Below are 8,588 nucleotides of genomic sequence, written 5' to 3'. Positions count from 1 at the left end.
TCCCATGGGGCACAGGGTCAGAGCTGATTTGCATATCGCCATTGTCTAACCCAAGGTGGTGTGGAGTGCAAAAAAACGATGGATTAGGACCCAGATCTTTTGACTGGGTTGAATGTGTGACATTGATCCTCATTCGATCCATCACCTGTTGTTTTTGCAATTCCGCTATAAGTGTACTGGGGATGCCCAGACGTGGGTCCCAGGCACTCCACACCACTGGAGTCAAGCTAGCCGGGCTGATGAGAGGTGTTACCTCGAAACCGGTCCGGTCCTCGGATGCTTGATTCCGTTCTGGGAAGGACATGGCTTTTGTAGTTCGGACTGGACTGTTCCCATGGGGCACAGGGTCAGAGCTGATTTGCATATCGCCATTGTCTAACCCAAGGTGGTGTGGAGTGCAAAAAAACGATGGATTAGGACCCAGATCTTTTGACTGGGTTGAATGTGTGACATTGATCCTCATTCGATCCATCACCTGTTGTTTTTGCAATTCCGCTATAAGTGTACTGGGGATGCCCAGACGTGGGTCCCAGGCACTCCACACCACTGGAGTCAAGCTAGCCGGGCTGATGAGAGGTGTTACCTCGAAACCGGTCCGGTCCTCGGATGCTTGATTCCGTTCTGGGAAGGACATGGCTTTTGTAGTTCGGACTGGACTGTTCCCATGGGGCACAGGGTCAGAGCTGATTTGCATATCGCCATTGTCTAACCCAAGGTGGTGTGGAGTGCAAAAAAACGATGGATTAGGACCCAGATCTTTTGACTGGGTTGAATGTGTGACATTGATCCTCATTCGATCCATCACCTGTTGTTTTTGCAATTCCGCTATGAGGTTGGCCGTAGTATCACAAGACGCCGCAGAGTCCAAGGAAGGAGTGTAGGTGCACATGGGGAGGGGTCCAGTGTGTTCCAAGGCCTGGAGGGTAGCATGGTGAAGATCCAGAGGATGCAGGGAAAGGCCATCATGTCCTGTCAACGCCAAATGCGCAACCTGAAGAGCAATATGGAAATAATTTGAAAGGGCATCAGGGAAATGGTGAAAGTGAATAAGAACATGGCTACAGGGATAAATGAAATGACACAATCAGTGCAGCTACTGTGCACCAAACTGGACACAGAAACAGCATCAAGGCGCAGGGAGAAACAGCGTGCACATCAACACAACAAAGCTATTCACCGCCTGGCCACAGCCAGATCCCTGCTATGCAGGCGAAGCATAAACAGTCATGAGAGTTTAATGCAAAACAGCAATGAGCTGACAAGGGGCATAGCCAGCATGACCGGTGCTCTTGATGCGCTAATAAATGCTCAAACAGCACAAACTGGTGCTCTTGATGTGCCAGAGAGTGAAGGGAGCACAAGTAGGAGCAGCATGGCAAGCCCCCTTGGTGTAGAGACAAGGAGGAGTAGCTGGTGACAAGGTGAGGCTACAGCCCAAACGCCCAGCGAACACAGTGAGCCACATACATCTGGCGCTACTAAGCGTGGACGCAAATGAACAGTTAATATTATGGGGAAGTGACCCAGGACATACAATTTGGAAAGTTCAATGTTTGTGTTGCACATTTGTGCCTTTGATACCTGCGTAAACTACATTGGGTGAATACTCCACCTGTCTGAGTCTCTTTACTTACTTAAAAATAGTTGCGTATGATCTCTTCCCGTCTGTGTCTTCCATCTGTTGGTGTTGCATGTCGAGCTGTGTGTGGGTCAGGCAGAGCTTGGTCATCATCATGGTCCTCAAAATCTGATAATTCCACTTCAATGCCCTTCTTAACTGCAAGCTTGTGCAACATTGCACAGGCTGCAATCATTTTGCAGCAGGTCACTGGTGTGTACTGGTGTGCCCCTCCACTCTTGTGCAGGCACCAAAACCTGCTCTTCCACAGTCCAAAGGCGCGCTCCACAATGTTCCGAGTGGATTTGTGTGCCCTGTTATACCTCCTCTGGCTGGGTGTTGAAGGGTTGAGGTAGGGTGTGAGGATGAAGGACCAAAGGGCATATGCACTGTCTCCTAATTGTAAGAATAGAAATACATTACTCACATGCACATATCCACATACAGCTGCAATATGTATCAATGGAGATTCACACAGTGTATTACCTAGCAAGTAGCCTTCGCCAAATTCCCCCGCTGTCAGCCGTGAGTGGATGCCACTGTTCTGAAAGATGTAGGAGTCGTGGGTACTCCCGGGAAACTTGGCAACTATATCCGTGATGATGAATTTGGAATCACAGATTACCTGTACATTTATGGTGTGTGTGGATTTCCTGTTTCTATAAATGTACTCTGTGGCAACAGGTTGGCATATTGGGATGTGGGTACCATCAATGCAGCCAATGACATTGGGAAAATGCGCCATCTGATAAAAGTCAGTCTTGGTCCTGACCAGTTCAGCGTGCGTTGCAGGGAAGCTGATGTACAAATGCATTCTCTGCAACATGGCTTCCAGAAATTTTCTGAAAAACCAGGACAGGCAACTCTGGGACACCCCACCTATCGATACAATGACACTCTGGTAGCTCCCAGAGGCAAGCAGGTGTAGGCTACAGAGCACCTGCACATGGGGTGGGATGGCATGGGCCCTTGGGGTTGGGTGCTCCAACAGTGGGTGGAGGTCCCTGATGAGGTCCAGGATTGTTTGTGGGGCCAGCCTGTACCTCTGTAGGATCTCAGGTTCAGTTAGCTGGAATAGTGTGATCCTCTGCCAATACACCTGCTCCTCTCTTCTCCAGTCCCTCTCTCCTTCTGCCTGGATCCGTAGCCGCCTCGCAATCACATAAAATGCCGCCATTCTGGTCAAGCTGTTGCATTTTAGGCCCTTTTTTATGGCCTGCACCTGGTTACCACCTGATATCAATCCATGGTAAATACCGACTCTTAAATACCGAATTTCATGCAAATTCGGTATTTTAGAGGTTACCTACATCTCAAACTTCATTTTTACCATTTCTTATTTACCGAATCGGTAAAATTAGTGATTCAGTAAAATTATCGTTTCGGAAACTTTTCCGATTCGGTATATTTACCGATTCGGTAAATTTACCGATTCGGAAACTTTACCGATTCGGTACATTTACCGATTCTGTAAATTTACAGATTCGGACGATTTTCTGTCCCCTACATCTCAAATACCAAATACCGGTCAGTAACAGCCGAAATTCGGTATTTTCGTCCATTACCGACCGGTATTTGGTTACCTACATCTGGCCCTTAGTACTTATTACTGTTATGGAAAGTTAATCTCACAAGGGGTATGCAAAACATTTTTTTGTTTCCACCTTGCTCCATCAGAAGACAATCGAGCAAAGATGATGCTGCAATTGGAGCCGTGAAACCAATGCATTGAATCCAGTGGTTGAAGAGCATTAAAAAAAATATATGGGAAATTTAGTGCTTTTACATACCGTGCTGGAGCAGAAAGTATTGTAGTGGCTGAAGTAGAAAGCAATGCGACCGCCTGATTTTTATACTCGGCACTCAGCTCTGCCACTCCAAGGCTATGTAAAATTTAAAGTGAAAGCTGTGTGTGATGAAGTGTGGCAGCCGTGAAATCGGCCTGCGCTGCAGCTGCACGATAAACCGTGGTGGACCACACTGAGTATGAAAACAAAACATTAGCACTGATGGGGGGTGCTTGTGGTGGCCAGGAAGTTGTGTACATAGAAGAAAACAGGAAAAAAACCCTCTCCTGGTTATAAACATTTTAGGGCCATATCAACAACAAGTGGCAATAATTATCGCCGAGCGCATCTAACGCTGATTTCCTTAACGCCGTCTATCGCTAAATTAAATCGGCGCGTTAGCGCGTTATCATCACCTGCATAACTTAAGGGTGATATAGAATCCAGCGATAGCAGCGGAAAAGCCCCTTATCGCCACATAAACGGAGATAAGCAATCAGTGTTAACTGTTCAGCTAGCTGATATTGGAGTGTGGATGTAAACATACAAACCACCTCCCATAGGGAATACTGTTAAGTGTGGATTTCAGCAGACGTTAGATTAGGCGATAATGGGAGTTTATCGCGATTCCCATTATCGCATTGCGGGTCTGTGACTTCCTTGTAAATAAGGAGAAACTAATTATGGGAGGTATTCACATGTATTTAGTTGAGGAACGCCTACTTTGCATCTCATTAGAGATGCGATGCGAGGCGGATTAAAAAAGGCGGCTGTCACGCAGAAACACGCGTTAGCATGTACTTGAAGATAGAGCAATGTTTAATTTGCCGCTTTCGGACAAAAACGGCAGATAAAGTGGCAAAATCGGGCTTGATAATATGCCCCTTCATTGAATGTGGACGCAAGGGGCCCACGTCCTCTTATACAGAGTGCACATTGGACGACATTGTAATGCATCTTGCGGTTTAGGGTTGGGGCACTTGAGTCAACACAGCAAATCCATGTGCGCTGCACAACATTAGGATGTGCCTATTGGTTGTCAAGTCATATGTGCCTCTGTAGTGTATAAACACTGAAAGCTAAAGGAGTTAGCGGACTGAAAGGGTGTGGCATAACATACAGAGCTGCTGACTTTGGGCCTGGGGAACCGGGCTAGAGTCTCGGCGTTGACTCTCCCTGTGCCCACAAAAAAATCATGTTGATCAGAATAAATAATAATTGCATTGTATTGAATAATGACAATAGAAACAAAATACGAAACACATTGTTGAATTGATGTCCACATCAAAGAAAACAAGGGGATGAAAGCAAAGGTGCAGTTTGCATCAAAGGCGGGTAAATGCTTTGGTTGGGTTGTAAATACAGGGACAAAACAAGTAGGTAAAGTGCGACACTCCTGAAATGGCGCAGCACTGAGAGAGAAACAATACGTGAGCATGCTCATTCTACATAGAACAAAGAGTGCCACAGACATGGAATTTAAGAGCAAAAGTAGAAGCAGACAAGTCCCAACATGCACTAAAATATCCTCGAAACCTGATAAAGCTGTCCCTTCACAGATTCAAGCAGCGCTAATAAATGCTAGATCTCTCCCCAAACACAAACTAGAAATCGCCGACTTGATCGACGCATACAAACTGGGTCTCTTGTTCATCACAGAGACCTGGGGCGATGAAGCCTCTGGACCCGACTTTAGAGCAGCCACCCCCGCCAACTTCAACGTAAGCAGATTGGACAGGCCAATAAAAAAGGGTGGTGGTGTTGCGATAATTTATAAAGATTATTTCAAAATCACAACGAAACATCTAACTTGTCCGGAATATGAATCTCTCCTTTTTTCGTTATGCCTCTCCACCAAATCTTCCTTCAAGGGCATATTAATTTATCGCCCACCGGGCTCAAGAGCCAAGTTTCTAGCAAATTTAGGCAATTTAACTGAAGCAGCTGCAGATTCCTCCCATTTTACACTACGAGGTGATTTTAATTTTCACCTTGAAGCACTTGATAACCACGATACCTCACAGCTACTAACAGACCTTGCAGCTGCTGGCCTGACTCAACTGATAACTTCTCCCACGCACCAAGCAGGCCATACGCTAGACGGTCTGTTTACTAATAGCCCCTTAGTAAAGGTTACCCGAACTATCCCTCTCGTTTGGACAGACCATGCAGCGATTTTCTTCACGGTAGAAACTAATCCCCCAAAACCTACATTCACAGCCCCCTCCCAATCTTCATACAGAGATTGGAAAAACATCAATCTATCGCACTTAGTGGAGATGATGCAAGAAAATCTCATTCCTGACGAGCATGACCCCATCATAGCGTCTTCCACCTACTTGAGGAACCTAAACATGGATTGTAATAAGCTAGCCCCCATCAAAACCTCCTATCGAAATAGGAAAACACCATCAGCCCCATGGTTTAATGAAACCCTTCGAATGCAGAAACAACACTGCAGGAATCTTGAAAGGCACTGGCAACGCAACTATAGTCCTGCAGACAAAACGACCTATAAAAACGCCCTGGCCATCTATAAAGGACTTATAGTTGCTGAAAAAAGCCGCTACTATACCTCTCAAATCGAGCAAGCAAAGAACTCAGCAGGAGAACTTTATAGGGTGGTCAACACTCTGTCCAACCCCCCGGTACCACGCCTACAAGGCTCTCAGGGCCTGATTCACAGAACTAATTTAAGACAAAATCCTAAACGTACTACTTTTGGTATTCACAGAAGTTAGGATTTTGTTTTAAGTTTGTCTTAAGACAGACTTAAGACAAAATCCGAACTTAAGTCTGTCTTAAATCTGTCTTAAGTCTGTCTTAAGTTTGTCCTAAGACAAACTTAAGACAAAATCCTAACTTCTGTGAATACCAAAAGTAGTAAGTTTAGGATTTTGTCTTAAGTTAGTTCTGTGAATCGGGCCCTCAGTCTTTAGTGGATGCCCTGGCCAACTACTTCGAGGAAAAAGTCAGATCCATTTTCATCACCTTTACGCATTCTGCTCCCCCTCCCTTTTCAGAGGCTCCTTCTACTAATATCTCGCCCTCCCTACTATCCTTCGATACTGTCAATCAGGATCATATTAATCGCTTGGTATCCAGCATCAAATCCGGTTCCCCGCTTGACCCTTGCCCTCCAGCTATTTTAAACCGCATCCCTGATGCAATTTCCCCTGCTTTGACCACAATCTGCAACGCCATGTTTGCATCTGGCGTATATCCTTCAGTCTGGAAGGAAGCCATCATCAAGCCCCTCCTAAAGAAGTCTACATTGGACCCTCAGCTTCCAGCTAGCTACAGACCCATCGCCTGTCTCCCCTTCCCAGCCAAAATTTTCGAAAAGTCTATCAACATCCAGCTTTCCAAATTCATCAACGATAACAATCTTCTTGATGAGTCCCAGTTTGGTTTTAGACAGGGACATGGGACGGAGACGGCACTACTAAAGGCCGCAGACGAAATCAGAGCAACCATGGACATGGGAGGAGCAGCAGTCCTAATACTTCTGGACCTCTCGGCTGCTTTTGACACGGTCGATCATGTCACTCTGATCGACCGTGTCTCAGCTCTAGGAATAAGAGGCAAAGCTAAAGATCTGATTGCCTCATTCCTAGCTAACCGCCCTCAGACCATCAAGATGGGCAATTTCACCTCCCACACCTTCTCCCTCCCTTGTGGTGTTCCTCAGGGCTCCTCGCTAAGCCCGACGCTGTTTAATATCTATGCGTCGGACTTAGCGAGGGTGATAAAATCTTATGGAATTGCCCTCACTACGTACGCCGATGATACCCAACTAGTACTATCGGTGCACAATAATGGAACATCCGTCGCAGCCAACTTTCAGGAGGGAATGAAGGCGATAATCTCCTGGATGTCATCAAACTGCCTCAAGATTAACTCCGACAAAACGGAGGTGATGACATTCGGGAGCCTGCACCCAGCATGGTCTCCTCAGTGGTGGCCACCTCAGTTGGGGCCCCCACCTCAGCCGGTGGCAAAGGTCCGCAATCTGGGAGTCATCTTTGACAACAAGCTGACATTTCACCAACATGCCAACGACGTTGTTTCATCTGCTTTCTATACCCTAAAAAAAATTTAAAAACTGCTTCCTTACCTTCCACAATCAGCGGGAAAAACTCTCATAAGCACACTAGTGTTCTCGAGAACCGATTACTGTAATTCACTTCTTCTGAATGCGCAGGAAGGAGTTCTCAATAAATTACAAACAGTACAAAATGCTGCAGCCAGAACGTTACTGTCTATCCCAAAATTCTCATCCATTTCCCCGTACATCAGAAAACTCCATTGGCTCCCCATCAGGAGCCGAATCAAATTTAAAGCTATGTGCATAGCTTATAAGACCCTGAACAATACAGGACCACAGTTTTTAAAAGAAGCTCTCCGTCCAGTTAAACAACATAGGATTCTACGGTCCTCTTCAGCCTTTCAGTTGAAAGTCCCCCGCACAAAAAGGGCCAACTGGGGAGACAGACGCTTCACCATTGCCACGGCCAAACTGTGGAACACTTTACCTCTCCATATCAAAACTGCCCCCACACTTCTAAAATTTCGTAAAAGCCTCAAGACATGGCTATTCTCCTCCTCCTGACTCCCCTGTCTAGACACAGCTATCCTCCACCTTTAACTCCCCTGTCACCACTAAGTGAGTTCTGTGAATTTAGCGCCGAGACACCCTTATGGGTATTTGTTTGCGCTTTAAAAATGGCAATAAATAAATAAATAAATAAATACTCCATGGGAGTTAACTTTTGAGAAAAAGCTTGGACATGCAACAACCATTAGCCACTTAGAGGCTCCGATTATTTAATGCCACTGACAAAAGCCAATCCAAAGCCGGGGGCAGACTCTAAGCCCATAGTGTGAACACACCATGTCTCACACCTACAAAGAGGGGCACTATGAGTTTAAACCTGGTGGGGCTTTAAAGAACACAATCAAATTTCATGGTGTAAGATTACTGTTGTTATACAGGGGTGGCATAATGGCGGAGGAGCGTTGCCCCACTGCCCAGAGCCAGCAGATGATAAATAAAATGATAATAACACAATGGTATTATAATTTTATTTATCGCTGTCCCGTGCCATGCAATAAGTGTAGGGTGGGACGGGCATGGCAGAGAGGCGAAGTAGTAGTGTGCACGTATAAGTGCACATGTCTAT

This window comes from Lissotriton vulgaris, chromosome 7 (genome assembly GCF_964263255.1).
Source record: "Lissotriton vulgaris chromosome 7, aLisVul1.2, whole genome shotgun sequence".
Classification (NCBI taxonomy): domain Eukaryota; kingdom Metazoa; phylum Chordata; class Amphibia; order Caudata; family Salamandridae; genus Lissotriton; species Lissotriton vulgaris.
Note: the sequence above shows the minus strand (reverse complement) of the source record.